Source organism: Lepisma saccharinum, chromosome 11 (assembly GCF_977018435.1).
Source record: "Lepisma saccharinum chromosome 11, izLepSacc3.1, whole genome shotgun sequence".
NCBI lineage: Eukaryota > Metazoa > Arthropoda > Insecta > Zygentoma > Lepismatidae > Lepisma > Lepisma saccharinum.
In genome coordinates this window covers 12,066,226-12,082,061 of record NC_139239.1, presented here as the reverse complement: position 1 = coordinate 12,082,061, position 15,836 = coordinate 12,066,226, and the positions used below count along the sequence as shown (strand labels likewise).

The following is a 15,836-nucleotide window of genomic DNA, read 5'->3' as shown; positions in this document are numbered from 1 at the left end:
TAAAACACAATGGCATAGTAACTTGTAGGATAGTCTATGGTTCTGTGCGAGGAACACATAACTTAATGTTAGTTGGATCCATTTGGAACCGTTTCAGCTGCCATACATTTGACTATTCAAAGATTCCGAATGCACAGTTTGTTATATGCTGTTTTCTGGTTTGAAGATGTGTATAACTTTAATACTGCCTCTACAGCCAGCTTTATCATGAACAGCCCCATTCTGTTATTGTTCAAATCCTCTTAATGCCATTGGTTCGAGGGTCCTGTGTACAAATCCTATCAAATCACAATATTTTGCATCCTCTGGATGTATTTGTAATAAAATTAATTTCTAGAATTAGAAGTAGTAATGGCAGCAAAGAAATACCATCTTGGATGAGAAACTAACAAAATTACTAGGTTGCAAGTTCAAACCTTGCTCGAGCCAAAATTTTGCAACAAAACTCTTGAATTAGTAAATGCTGTTAAGTACTTTTGAGTACTAATTGTCACCCTTACTCTAAAAGTTAATGTAGGCATTGTGAAACTTTTGCTGATACCATAGAATGCTAATATACGAGGGAGAATCAATAAATAACACAATGATTTTCTTGAAGCAAGGTTTATTACCAGGATTAAATGTAAGGAAGGGAACAGTGGCATATGAACCATTCCTGTCAACCCTTTTGTCACATAAGTTTAAAGATGACTTCTTCATAGAAACCCATTTCCTGGCTGTACACTTGGTCCCGGGTTTGATACCCGGTGGAGGCACATAGTGGTTCGGATCCCACTTTAAACTGTAGGTCCAGTCCCGATTAGCCTTAATGTGCATAAAGTGGACTTAAAACATCAAATCAATCAATCAATCAATCTGGCTGTACACTCAATTGCTTTGGGACCCACTGGCCACTCAGTTTGTGAAACTGAAATTTCTTGTGGACAATATCATGAGCAGTTCAATAGGATATGTTCATAAGGTTGGCTAAAGTCTGTAGGTGGATGCAGTGATCATTCTGAAGTGTTATTGTTTTATGATTCGCACTACCATATCATCAGTACACACACTTACCATGTAGCCAGGATGTGGATGGGCAGTGATGTCTTCTTGCCCCTCAGAAAATAACTTGCGCCATCACAATGTGTTGCTAAGTTCATTCAGGATTTGCCATACACTTCTTCCGTCTCCAGGTGAACTTGAATGGTCTTTTGTCCTTAGCCCCCAAAACACAACATGGTCCATGCAGACACATCTTTCTGTAAAGAGTGTATTTAACATACTTGTGACCCAGGTTTCACCACTCATCACCAACGGTACACCAGAAATAAAAAAAATATTGTGCATTACTTATTGATTATCCCCCATAAAATAGTAAATATTTAGTATAAAAATTAAATGAGTGGGTGGTTATCTCTTTGGAGAAGCTCTTATTTTTAAATTTGCATAAATATTACATTTAGTATTGTGATGGAATTGTGGATAGCCTATTCGCAGCTATGTTGAATCTGTAAATTAATTGGCAGCTTTACTGCATGATGTCATTATCATAGCAACTGTCCACTAAAGCTACCATCACTAAAATATAATAATGTTAATCCATTTCATTCATTGCACTATGCAGTGTGCATCCTAATTGTACTACCTCTTGTATCAACATTCTATTGCACTACATTAAATTATATTAAGTGTGAGAGAGAGGTGTAGTGCAGTTAGAATGTACACTATTTGGCTACTAAGCAATTCATATTAGTAGGGAAAATATATTTCAAATGGACATTTCCACAACGGTTTTAAAATGGCTCCTGCATGTTTTCATATTTCTGTGTGTTCAGTTTAAGGCAAAAGGGGAAAAAAAACAGCCTACCAAAGTTGCAAATTGCAGTGGCATTAAGATTCAAGCCTCTCTTTTGCCCTCTTCTCAGTGTTCAGTTCCACTACCCGCAATGACTCTTTGGGGGTACAAAGAGGTCCTTGTACAAAACTGTTGGTGTTCGGCCCTAAAGGACCCTTTGCTGGTCTGCATTCCGAGATAAAACTTTCAAATGCTTTTGTGAGAACGCTTTGGTTTGGTTGCACTTGTCCTTGGTTCTAATGCAGATCTAAGCCTCCCAATTCTTGCTTTTTGTTGAAGCTTTTCTGGCTTCATCTTCAAATTTGATTTTCTCACTTCGGGTGTTTCTTGGGCAACTGTCATCCGAAGAAGGTTCCTTGTACGGTGCATTCTGTAAGCACAATGTATCTTAAGTGTTGGATATTAAACCATCAATACTAAAAAAGCTCTCGTGTTAGGTCTGGATCCAAGAAAGCCATTCCTGCACTGTGGTTACAGCACCTATATTTAGCAGGGTGAAAATGAGAGAGAGGTAGGGTGATGCTTTACGTAAGTTTTCCTGGTTTTAGGGGTAGTCTGTATCCCCATTTCGAACACTGTATATCATCTTTCATCCTCATTGTCACAATTAGCCAAAAGTAGCAGAAATCACTAGTGGAAAACCCTCTACCAAGTGGTTGAATTACAGTAAACAGGGCAGATGTTAGGATGCAATGCATATAAAGAAATGGATCTCATGTTTTTCACTGAAAATTGTAATTCTTTTGTTCTACAAAAGAATTAATTACTTTCTGCTGTTGCTTTCACGGCTCATGCAAATAGAAAGCACTGCAGGCCAATCAGGGAAAGTTTCTATTTCAGTGACATGTGATGTGCGACTTCATCAATGTTGAAGGTCTATTTCTGAAGAATGAAAACAAATATCTCGCAAATATTTTGCACATCTCATTTCTGTATTAGTAAAATTAAATTAATTAAAACATATTGCAGAACTGTCCATTTGCATATTTTCCACTCCTCATATATGATGTAGGGTTGAGAAGATCATACAGTGTAGTAACCCAAATCAAATTATAGTATATCGTAGAAGAATTTAAGAAACTCATTATATCATAAACTTATAAGTCATTAAGATATTTTACTAGCATGACTGAAACCATAAACTTCTATTAAAATAATATTTATATATTTATTTACTAGTGTTTGTGATATGTTCGTAATACTCTAATTCATGACAATTTTCATTATAATCAAAATGCAATGGAAGCAGCTATTTATATTTTCTCGCTCCTGTTTATAGTTTGGAAACATCTTTATTTTGTGATGTTCCATATTGTTCATAACTGTCATTATATTTTTTATCAACAGTGTACAGTTGGTAACTATAATTATTAAAAGAAAAGCAATATTCTCAGGTGCAGCTGACTATTTCTTCTGTAAATGTACATAACAGGAAATGTTGTAGATAAATATATATGTATATATATTGGTTGTGTAAATATGATAGTATATACGAACAAACGAAAAAAGGTCGTACGTGGTACACATCTTGTTATTTCACATATTGCTTCTTTTGGGGGGGAGGGGGCTAAAATGGGATTGGAGGTTACTGCTTAAGGATTAAATTAGGTGATGAATGGAAGCATGCTATGTATTTATGAAGCAATCACAATCTGTTATGCTCAGCAGCAGTTAATATAGGACATATTTTTATTAACTTAGCTGTTGTACAGGAATAAATATATGTAATTTTAAATAATTATACTTAAGGATATTTCTATGTATGAGCTTAGACTTACAAGTGAATTATCATGTTATGTACTTCAAATAGTTTACAGTTTTAAAAATGTAAAATGTTACAAATCTTGTGAATTTCATAAGGTAATCCATTCCTATATTTCTTGCATGTATGAAATATATTTGAGATTCAGAAAAATATATATATATATATACACACACACATAAATATAATATGCAGAACTATCATTGAATTACGTTGCATTTCAGGTGCTAAATTACTGTACACTCCAAAGTGTTAAGAAATAATGAATAAGTGCTAAATTCCCATTACAATTTTGGCATATGTATTAAACATGCTGTAAAATAAAGATGAACAAAAATTTAAATCATTAAAAAAATAAAAGTGTTTTTCTGTGAAATATCTTCCCATAACAAACATAGGCTAAATGCTTCTCATTCTCTGCTCTAACAGGTTATGGAATGCATGGAGCACAAATTCCTCCTTTATGTATCTTTTCTTCAACAATGTAATAAATTAGTAATTGTGTATTGTTGCAAATTCAGTTTTGTGTATGTAAGCGTAAATTTATTTCAAATCTGGAAAGAACAACACGAACAAAAACTTATCATACACACACTCAGAGGATTATCCTTTGATCCACTGGTGCAGGAAGAAGAAAATGCCCATCAATATGAAGAACAAATGTCCCCAAATATTTTTCCATGTGATGATGATGAAATGATTGAAGAAATCGAAGATTGGCTGGAAACGTTCCTTGCAGAACCACATCCACAAATGATGCAGGACCTCTTTACACCTGGACAAGTAGCCAACTGCTTCATGCGGATGTCAATGAACAAAGCATCTGGCATTGACAATATTGCTTAAGCAGCCCTGACACTACCAGAAAACTACTCGTGTACGCAACGAAAAATCTTCAGTGGCATGCTGCGGAACTCTTACTACTCACGCAATGGAAGATAGCAGTAGTCTGTCCAGTTCCAAAGAAAGGAAAATCTCTCTCTTCCCTGTCAACTGCAGGCCGATAAGTCTTGGTCTTCTAGGAAAGACTCCTTCAAACACGATTACAGCAACAAACAATAAAGAGAAACATCTTACTTGATTTTCAGACCAGCTTTCAGCCATGACATAGCACCGACACTCAATTACTTCGAGTGACAGATATGATCGCCGTGAACTTTACTTCAAAGCTATTTACAATTGGAGTCTTTATGGACATTGAAAACGCCTTCGATAGAGTTTGGCTGGAAGGACTTCTATACAAGATGAATCAGTAAGGATTCTCAACACCTTACTATATGGATTATATACAGCGGATATGCCAACTAATAGGAACACCACAGTCGTAGTATATGCAGATGACACTGATGCAATGATATCTAAGAATGTGTGAACAATGGAGGACAACTTTCTGGTGCATCTGTGTCAACACTCGGTCATTTTTTTTACAAGAAGACCACCACAATTTCAACTGGCACTAAGCCTTCATGAACAGAATTCCGCCTGCACAACAAGTCTGTTATCTGGGAGTCCTCTTCGTCAGAAGCATGACCTTTGGAGATCACATCAAGCACCGTTCTGATAAAGGTAACTTAAATCCCATTCTGAAGACTTTGGCGCTCACATGGAAGAATAGACTTAATATATACAGGGTACTCATTTGGACACTGATCACTAGAGCCCGGAAGTTTGGCAAAATTCCTCTTTTTATTTACTGCATATATTGATAAAAAATTTCCGGATATACGTTTTTTATGTTGTTTCAAATGTTTTAGAAGCCTTTTCATTTTGCCTATTTGGGATCCCACTGCCTATTTTTAATTATAATGCCTTTTTCTGCCTTTTTCAATGAAATTTGACCATTTTTTAAAAAAAAAATGTTGGCATTTATTTTTCTTCCGTTTATTACGTGAATAATTTTCGCCTTATTTAAGTAATATTGAACTCACGCATGTTTCAACATTGATGAAGGAGAAAAGTGTGAGAAAAAAGTATTTCATGCTGAGTTAGGATATTGCCTTTCGGTTAACATTTCCTTGTGCATGATTGACTGCTGAAGTGGAGAGGTTGATTTCGAACACAAAGAAGATATTTCTGAAATCTCCCTCTCGAACCCGAAAATTTCAGGAAGTTACGCCTGAGCTTAGTTTTCCTCCGCAACCAGTCTTGACAAGATGGGGAACCTGGATATCAGCAACTATATATTATGCTAACAACCTTGAAAAAATCAGTGAGGTGACCGATGCTCATCCAGAAAATGTAGCGGCTTCAATTCGTGAAGTGAAAAACTCCTGTGCTATTCAGAACTGAAGAATGAACTGTCGTTTATTTTTGCACATTATGGTGCATTGACAGAGACAATTACAAAGCTAGAAAAAAGAGGTGAGACTCTTGTAGCATCCATGAAAATCTTCGATTAATCTATGCAGCAGATAATGGAAGTGCCAGGAGAAAAGGGGTCAGCTGTTGCGGAAAAGTGCAAACGGGTAGTGAGTGCAAATAAGGACTTGAAACAATTGAAAACAATTTGTGACATTCTAAAAGGTGAAAATGCTGTTACCAAAATGAGTCCAGCTACATTAGCTTGTTCTATGTATGCTCCAATAACTTCTGTCGAAGTAGAAAGATCATTTTCTATTATGAAAAACATTCTCTGACAGACGACTATCAATGAATGTTGAGAACTTAAAAAAACACCTTGTAGTTATGTGCAATCAAGACGGAGAAAATTGAAATGCTCTTCCCAATGTAGATTTTAACATGTTGCCAGAAATTATATATAAAAGTAAGCGACTTCCAAATGTGCCATTTTTTCGGTTTATTTTGCCTTTTTTTCATTTTTAGTGCCTATTTTCCACATTATAAATGCCTTTTTGCCTGCCTATTTTAACGAAAATAAATGCCTGAACTTCCGGGCTCTACTGATCACGTATGCATGTATTGTCTGGATGCATAGTGCTCTGAGTCATTTGAAAACACTTCAGGTTGTACAAAACAAGACACTGAGGATTATTACTGCGGCAGACAAGATATACTCCAACCGTTGAAATTAGAGATGCTATAGAAGAAGAAACACTCTTCGACTCCATGTGTCGAATCAAACTAAAGTTCTGAGTACTTCAGTCACACCATCCTAATACAACCATTAGTGAAATCGGATTGCAAAATCCACAGCGACATATACCGTGCGTCCATTTCGATCTGCAGCCGAGAGATCGGGAGAAACGTGGCGGGCGGCGCTGACGGAGGTGCCGACATTTGCGGCCTGTAATGCCCGCATATTTTTATGGACATATGCAGACATTTATATAAATATTGCAAAACTAGCACTAACCTGTGTTATAAGAGTTGTTCAAAGTGATGTCCACCTACATTTACACATTCCTGGCATCGTTTGATGAAATTTTGATTCACACGCAAAAGTTCTTCTTCCGTAATTCTTCCTAGTTCTGCCCTTATATTGTCTTTTAGTTCGTCGATGCTATGAGGGTTATTTCGGTAGACTCTATTTTTCAAGGTTCCCCACAAATAATAGTCACATACGGTAAGATCTGGCGAACGTGAAGGCCATAAACCTCTTGAAATTATTCTGTCATCAAACACCTCCCTTATAGCGTCCAAAGAATCAGCGGCGGTATGGCCTGTGGCCGAATCTTGTTGAAAATACCCATATTGTCTCTCATTATCTGATAACAACTGAAAAAACAGCGCGAGTATTTGTGTGCGGTACCTCTCTGAATTTATTGTGTCTTCAAAAAATATAGGCCCTATTATTCTTTTGGCACTTACAGCACACCACACACCAATTTTTGCATCGTGTAACGGAACTTCGTGTATTATTCGGGGATTTTCAATGCTCCAGTATCTATTGTTCTGTGAACAAACATGACCACACAAGTGAAACCATGCCTCATCTGAAAAAATTATTAACTTTGGATCAACAATACCATCTACAATATTCTGCAAAACCCAATTACAGAAATTTACTCTACTTATGTTGTCAGGGGGCCTTAATTCTTGCACTATAGAAACTCTGTACGGTTTTAATTTTAGTAGCTTAGTGGCTGTATGTGCTGATGATTTTGACACGCCCATCTCCTGTGAAACACGGCGTAGAGGTTTGTTTGGAGAACGTTCTAACGCTGCACCAATTTCATCGAGTTTTGCTTCGGTTAGAATCCGTCGTTTTTGCTTAGGTGTTTTAAAATTTAACGATCCAGTTTCTCGTAATTTAAGGACAAGACGTCTAACCGTATCTCTATGTGGAGGTGAAACGCCTGGGAATTTCTGTACAAATTGCCTACACACGTCTCGACACGAGTCTGTTTTCACGTAAGTGTCATACATAAAAATTCTTTGTTCTAACGTGAACCTTGGGGCTGGCATTCCAATCGTCTGACACAACACACATACACACTGCAATAACACAAACAAGTAACGGCAAATAACCAAGAATAACACACTTACGCACAGTACGAAATTAACACGCTCTTGGTTTACATCTGCCTGCCACTATATTCACAGCTCTGTAGTCGCGAAGGAACAAAAAACTTGAGCTAGGAGATTTCGGATTGCAAGGAAGCTCACGAACACCATTAGCTTTTAACGGTTCGTCTGCAGCGTAATCTTGATACAGTGTTGCACATTCGAAACCTCCAAACGATCCCCATCGACACAAAACTCTTTCAAGGATATAAACTTAAGCAGGACGTTACTGGTCAAAACTATGATTAAAATGTTTTACAGAGTATTATCTGTGGCTCTTAATATAATTTCTAAAGCGTATTTATTTGTGTATATAAGGGTGGAACTTGGAAGAATTACAGAAGAACTTTTGCGTGTTATAACACAGGTTAGTGCTCGTTTTGCAAGATGTCCACAAAAATAAGCGGGCATTACAGGCCTCAAATGTCGGCATCTCCGTCAGCGCCGCCCGCCACGTTTCTACCGATCTCTCGGCTGCAGATCGAAATGGACGCACGGTATAAGCTGCCAAGCTAATGAAAGAACATCTAAAACTATCTAGAACTTCTACTTCTTATCCTGCCATGAGAGGGAAAACAAGGAAATCCAAACTGTGTCAGTTGCGGGGATAACTAAAATAACAGTGGTGTAAAGGGTGCTCCTTCCACGTAGTGCACCCAATAGTCGACCTCACTTCCACATAGTACACCCTGGACTGCAGACTAACGAGGCTCTGGCAACTGGCCCCATGGCCAGTAGAATTCTGTGTCATCCTGTGTTTTGTCGTTATTTGTGCTGAGCGCCCTTTTTAGCCTAGGCTTTTAACCAAGGTAAGGAAATTTTAGTTTTCAGATATGCTTTTATTTTTGTTATGATAAGCGGCTGGATTATGAAGTTAATGTCATAAATATTTAGGCCAAGAATTCAACCCCTTCTCAGTCATCAGGGAGGAAAACGTTCAGAGAGAAAGAGAGCAAAGGAAGTTCGATGGCATGCTTTGTGCTCTCTTTTAGTTCTATTGCTACAAGGTGAGTCACATTTTACCATTTATTATGCCAAGATCGGACCAACAGCCATGTGTTTAAATATGTGAAAATATAGTGGAAAGGAAATTCAAAGTAAAGCCTTATAATTGAAACAATTGTGACGTGAAGTACAAAACATTTGCTCATAATATATGTATAAATGAAGATTAAAATATGATTTCAAACATTTTAGCAAACCATAATTGTGTCCTTTTCAATTGAAAAAAAGACAGCCTTCCACAGTTTTATGGCCAGCTATCTGAGATGTAAAATATTTTTCTTCTTAAGATTATTAAAGGTATAAAGATATTTTTCTTATTACTCCATCCAAATGTAAAATCAGGTCAATAATAAATGTATCTTCTCTAACACTTATGTTTATGAAATAGAAATAAAAAAGTACTTGAAAGTGTTTACGAAAATGTTTTTTGCATTTAAGCATGTATTACTCAAACAACATTGTATTACTTTGATAGCATCTTTTATATTATGTTTTGCATTGACAGGTATGCCAGCAAGTTCTGTTGATTTCATCTAGGAACAAAAATCACTACTCTGTTTCCAGCTTTAAAACGAAGTAGGTGTGGCCAATAAGTTACCGAAATTTGTATTAATGCGCGCGGTGACCACTTTCTATTCGCCAGCACTTGCCCCTCCCTCCCAGCGCACGTGTTACCTTCAGTGTCAGTATTTTCCACAACGTTTCGAAACTAGAGTGACTTTTAAAAATGTGTAAATATTAGTTTTTAAAATGAACACTGTTGTAAATACGAGAGATGAAGAAAATATAATAAAATAGAGGTAAACACTTACGATGTCAGTTCTCGTCAATGGTAATAGCTATACCATGTAAGAAGAATTCACACAGCTGGCCGTTGTAGCGGAGAGGTTATCACTGTGTGCTACGACGCCAGGAGTCCCGAGTTTGAATCTTGGCCTGGGCATGGATGTTCTTTGTGAGTGTTATTTCATCAATTTTACCATATCATCACTCATCCTCATCCTCGCGATAAGCCAAGTTTGGCAGAAATGCGAAGTAAAATAAACCAAATGAACCATGCAATAATTTAACCAGCGTAGAAAAACTCATATCCATGAAAAAAAGAAACATCCACTTTCCTGCTGACGGCATCAAGTACTAAATCGGCTAAAATGTGCCATCCGCGTTTTTGTTCGGCTGATTTTCCTTGCGGACCGCATAAATGCTTGTTTTTAAGACACCTGTTCAGAAGTTAACGATTCAACACACTACTCTGGATTCACCGCAATTTTGGTATCTCCACTTGTTGAAGGTTTCAAATGTAGATGTTTTGTAACACTTGCTGTTGAAGCCACATCAACATTCAATGATACACAACCTATAAACACTACGCAAAATCTCGAGATAGAGAACCACCACACTGCAACGGAGAGGAGGGCAGGTTTTGCAGGGTCGAGGGGAGGAAAGCTATAAATAGCCGTGTGCTTGAGGGTTTCGGAAGATTCTTGACCACGAGAAGTAGTGTCTCCAACTATGTTATTTTTTCCCTTATGAATTAGATACAAGAAATGTAGAGGTCTTATTACGTACACGCGTGTTGGAACATTAATAGAACTTTGTAGTTGCGAAGTTGGCTATATAGCAATTAGATACGATAACAGCTTTGGAATATGACCGAATTCTAACGATGTTTCTATAAAGGTCGGGTAGCAACACTGAATGGCACAGTTTGCCCATCTGTAACTTGTGTCCCCGCCCTCTACAAATTCCTTCTTGGAAGCACTTGCCAGTGTATGCATCTGGCATTTTTCTTTGACAAGCTGGGGGAATTCAGGTTCCTGAAATCTGAGCATGTTTTATGTGGGAAGTAAAGGAAAGGAAGCGTAGGTGGATCATTTAATAAACGCTAAAGTAACATTCCGTAGGATTTTAAGCATCACTGGTTGTATTTGCACCAAGCACTTTGGATTTTCTCAAAGGTTTCCCTACAATTTTTTGCAGTGTGTTGATTTTACCATTCTAGATAAAACGCATGAAGTTCAAAGTAGTGTGTGCGTGTTTGTGGTATATACATCAACACGTGTGTAATCTAGAGATTCCCATGTCAGTCACTGTCAGTCTAAATCATGTTTTCTGATTCTGTCTAGTCCGGTGTTTCAAGATTATAGACTTGACTTAATATTGCGAATTTGCAACACTGCACAATGCAGAGTGACGGACAAGTAGCGGGAATTTCGTTAATTTGAATGAGTGAATGTCACCGTAGGTGCTTTACTAAAGAATGGTTATGAATTCATAAGCAAGGATAAGGCTAGTAAATGCTTTGAACAGCATACAATGCTGTATTACTCTAGTTTCAAGACGGCATTGAATGGACTATCTATCAGGGTGCAAGAGGTCTGCGGAGGGACTACTGCCAGAGTCCACCAATAGGGCTGCACTGGCTTTCTCTAGAACATGTGCTTTTGTTTACATCCACTTCGTAGTGGAAAAAAATGGACTTTAGGTAGGTTGTCTAGTTTCATATATATGTATTCACTCAAAATTGTAGTTTGTACTTGTGGCCAGTCCACAAAAGCCTAATAACTAGAGTTTGACCAATCAGGTTGAATCACTGATACTGGCCAATACTTTTCCTAAGTGAAGAATATGCAAAAACGCCTTGTGACACTGACTTGGACTCTAATGCAAAATTCACAACTTTGCACCAATATTTTTGGAAAAAAATGTACTTAGTAATATTGTGATTATCTTATATGAAGGGCTCGGGTGTAAAACATGGTAAGTGACAGTTTGGTCATTTCCGAGTTCATCTACAGAAGCTCTACTGTAGATAAATTGTTTTCATGTTGTGTTTACCAATTTCACAAGGCTTCACTGAGTCCAATGCAAATTGTATCACATGGCAATTTCACTTGAACATTGAAGGATAGCACATTTTATTTTGTAACTCAAAAATTACCAAAATTTCACTTACCGTGTTTTACACTCGAGCCCTTCATATATGAGTTTGTGTACATTTTGAAGGAAAGCTGTTTGATTGATATGGTGTAGTTCCACAAAAAACTTATGTTGTAATATTTATAGTATATTGTGGACAAATTTAAGGTGTTACAATGTTGAAATGCCAGCCTTAGTATTGACCAGTTCAAAGTGGTATTGGCTCACTGTATGCTACCATAACCGTATAGCAACCACAGAAGAGGTTCCAGAAATGTAGACATTACATTGGGATGGAATTGAGATTTCAGTTTAATCTAGTTCCTATGGATGTTCTTTGCTTTCGTTCTTCTTTTCTTCTTTTTTTTTTTTTTAGTGTGATATGCTTCCCCTTTAGAACTAAGCCACAGATATATATTTTAAGATTAATATTTGACACATTTCATTGGATTGGTACACTATCATTTACCAGTGTCAGTAAATTTTCTATTAGTACTGTGTACACATTGGTATACAAATAACATGTACCAGTACTTCTGTAGTATAGACACTTGCATGTTTATTAAGTATAATCAGTTTAATAGACAAATGTATCATTTTTCCTAAATTTGTTAATTGATCCATATGTGCATTTGTAAGTTTTTTATATCGAGTGGCGATTGGAATGGCAGGAGCTTGTCAGTTAGTGTGGAAAGCAGTGGCTGCACTCATGTCATCCTCAAACAGCACTTCTATTCTGGTAGATATGAAGAAGAAGAAGGGTCATGTCAGGGACAAAGAGAATCATCAATAATAGAAGAATAGCCTGTGACTTGTGAAGTTTCATGCCACCAACATGCTATTAAAGACTGAGACAGGCACACATTTTTAATAAATAAAGAAGCGAAATTTCGGTACAAAAACAGGGTCAATTTCAGGTTCAAAAGCGGTAAATAAAATAAAATTTTGCTGTTATAGCGGTGAAAAAGCGGCACATAAAATTACATTTTGGTTTTAAAAATGTGAATATAATCCCAAATTTTATTTTAAAACTGCACTTATTACACAATATAAACATATCCCTTCTAATAGCACATTAAATCATTACCAGAATATTAAGTTAATTCCTGCAAAAGAGGTCCAGTTTTGTTTCTCAAATATTTAAAGCAGAATTAATCAATTTTCTGTGAATTGCATAACTCGCAGGATAATTCTGACTTAAATGGTAAATTTCGTGTTTGAGTTTATTTTGCATTTTGCAGTTCATTTCACATCATTTCGTGACAAAACAGGGTAGGAAAATGCACCTCACACCTTTCAGAATCATGAGAAATTAACATTACAATGTGTTATTTCACATTTCGTGTTTTCATCAAAAACGAAATATGCATGCCCCTAAATATACATTCTGATACAAAGCTGAAATTGTTGTAACACACACACATATGTACAGTGGCACAGGAATGTTTTTGATTTGAGGGGCAATTCTTGTTTATATCTTAAATCTTGATCTTTGATCATTCAAATGGTTTTATGCCTCCCCAATGGTGTAGTGGTAAGGTTGCCATGTTGTAATCAAAGGATCACAGGTTTGATACCTGGTGGAGGCACATACTGATCCAGATCCCACTTTTAAACTGTAGGTCCAGTCCCAGTTAGCCTATCTGTGTATAAATTAAACTCAAAAACTCTAACGGTTTGATCAAACAGATTTCTATATTTTAAAATGTTCCCTAATCTCCTGCTGTTGTATCTATTACATGAGCTCAGAACTAGTTTTCTTGTTCAGAAGTTAAATTTACAACCTGAAACATGATTAGAATAAAATGGAAAGTGATTGTCAATGAATGAAGCTCATTTATATCTGTTACTTTAGAAATGTGTGTCCCACTTAATATGAAGCTTGCCTGTTTTGGCTTTTTCCATTGTTTTGTACCCATCTTAAATAGCTTTCACATCCTTTGAAAGTTAGCCAAGAGCAAGATCAAGTGAGTTTTTACTAGTACCACAGTGTAATGTAATGGGTTTCTGTGAATTCTTTGGATGAGAGGATAGAATAGATAAACATTTTATGTTTAGCTAAAAGTAGATTTTCCGAGAGGCAGTATATTTATTGCATCGGGTAGTAAAAGTGATATAGTTTGAATGAATGATTTAGAGGTTACTATAATCCCTTCCGATGCACCACTGCACAATACACTGCATATGTACAAATGTTTTTTTTCCCCCCTTTCAAGGAAGCAAATTATGGATGGGACTTATTATTTTATGATATAAACTAAAGCTGTCATAATGCATTGCATTGTATGTTACACCTTGAAATGTAAAAGATAATTTTTCTACATGCCGAAAATATGTATTGCGTTGTTACAAGAGAATGTTATATGTTGTGTTTTCTTGCATTGCTCGGGGTGTAAGGGGTGACCTTCCACGTAGTACGCCCAAATGTCAACCTCACTTCCACGTTAGTGCACCCTGGACTGAAGACTAACGAGGCTCTGGCGACTGGCCCCATGGCCAGTATAATTTTGTTTGTATTGTCCTGTTCTTTTGTCCTTACGTGTGCTGAGTGCCCGTTTACAGCCTCAGCTTTTAACAGAAGTCAGAACATTTTAATTTTTTTAGTTATGCAACGTTAGAGTGGTAATTGTAATGATAAGGGGCTGGCCCCCGTATAATGTGACGGGAGCAAAATAGCCTAAGTGCTGACGCTCCCAAAATTTTAAATTCAAATGAAAAAATGAAATCTTGCATTGCTCCTGTAGTTTTTTTTAAAAAAATAAATATATAAATGTGATTGTGTGTATTTGATTTTAAAGCCTTTCCCATTATTATTGAAAATTTTAAATAAATAAGGAAATGTTTAGAAAAAATGTCAAGATATAAAAAGGGAAGAAATTCTATTATATGCAAATAGGTTATTTCAGAAGCAAAAGCTTGTTTTTTTGTTACAATCACAAATCACTATTGATATATTACTGTTAATAACAAAAATAAGATATGAGTAAACACAATGAGGGTTGGCAGCTCCTGTATTACCATCATATGTTTGAAAGTTAACATAGTGGTAATGGATGTAGTTCAGCAATCTGCCACTAGATGGCAGCCCCCAAGTAGAACAGTGCTGCCATCTATGAGCAGGAATCTGAAGCTTGTAATTCAGAGCCTCACCACTAGGTGGCCTGACATCTATTGGCAAAGCTCTGAACTAACTCCAGGGGCGCAAAAAGCAAAACGGCTCTCCCGTAGCTCAGTCAGTTAAGGGGGATCATCCTGCCGTTTGAGGCCTGGGGTCAAGCCCTTTGCTTGATGCAGGTATATAGTCTTTGGACTTCGTGATCTTGCTTCCACCTCCCGCCGGCCCCCCAGGACAGGCATTGGTGGTTGGCTTCCGCACCGATTGGAGACCTGGGAAGGAGAAAGGTAAGGGTAAAGGATGGGCTTGAAGAGGCAAGGTATTTGGAAGCACCAAAAACTCCAACTGCTCCGGGATTTGAACCTGGGACCTCTGACATTCCAGGACGATGCCTTAACTGACTTTTTTTTTTATATATATATATAAAGGAAAGCCCCCTAAGCGGAAGCTTCCCCCATCACATTCACTCATATCATTTCATTCACATTTCTATTTCAGGACTTTTTCAGGACGGACAATCACAAATACCCATGCCTTACCCGGGACTCGAACCCGGAACCCCTGGCGTTGTAGCGCGCTCTGCTAACCACTTCGCCACGGAGGTCGACAATGAGCTACTTGAGAGCACAGACATAACAATTTCAGAACTTCTACTTATGTTGCCAACTACTGATGGATAAAAAAAATTATAGTTTCTCACTATGTGGAATTGTTCTAGTCAATGTAAATAGGATTAT

At 37.1% G+C, this 15,836-nt stretch overlaps 1 long non-coding RNA gene across 1 annotated transcript in view; it reads left to right on the top strand.

The window, feature by feature from the left end:
• Positions 1 to 15,836, top strand: part of LOC145994638 (uncharacterized) — a 252,339-nt gene that overhangs the window by 68,536 nt on the left and 167,967 nt on the right. The gene's annotated exons all lie outside the window — the stretch shown is intronic.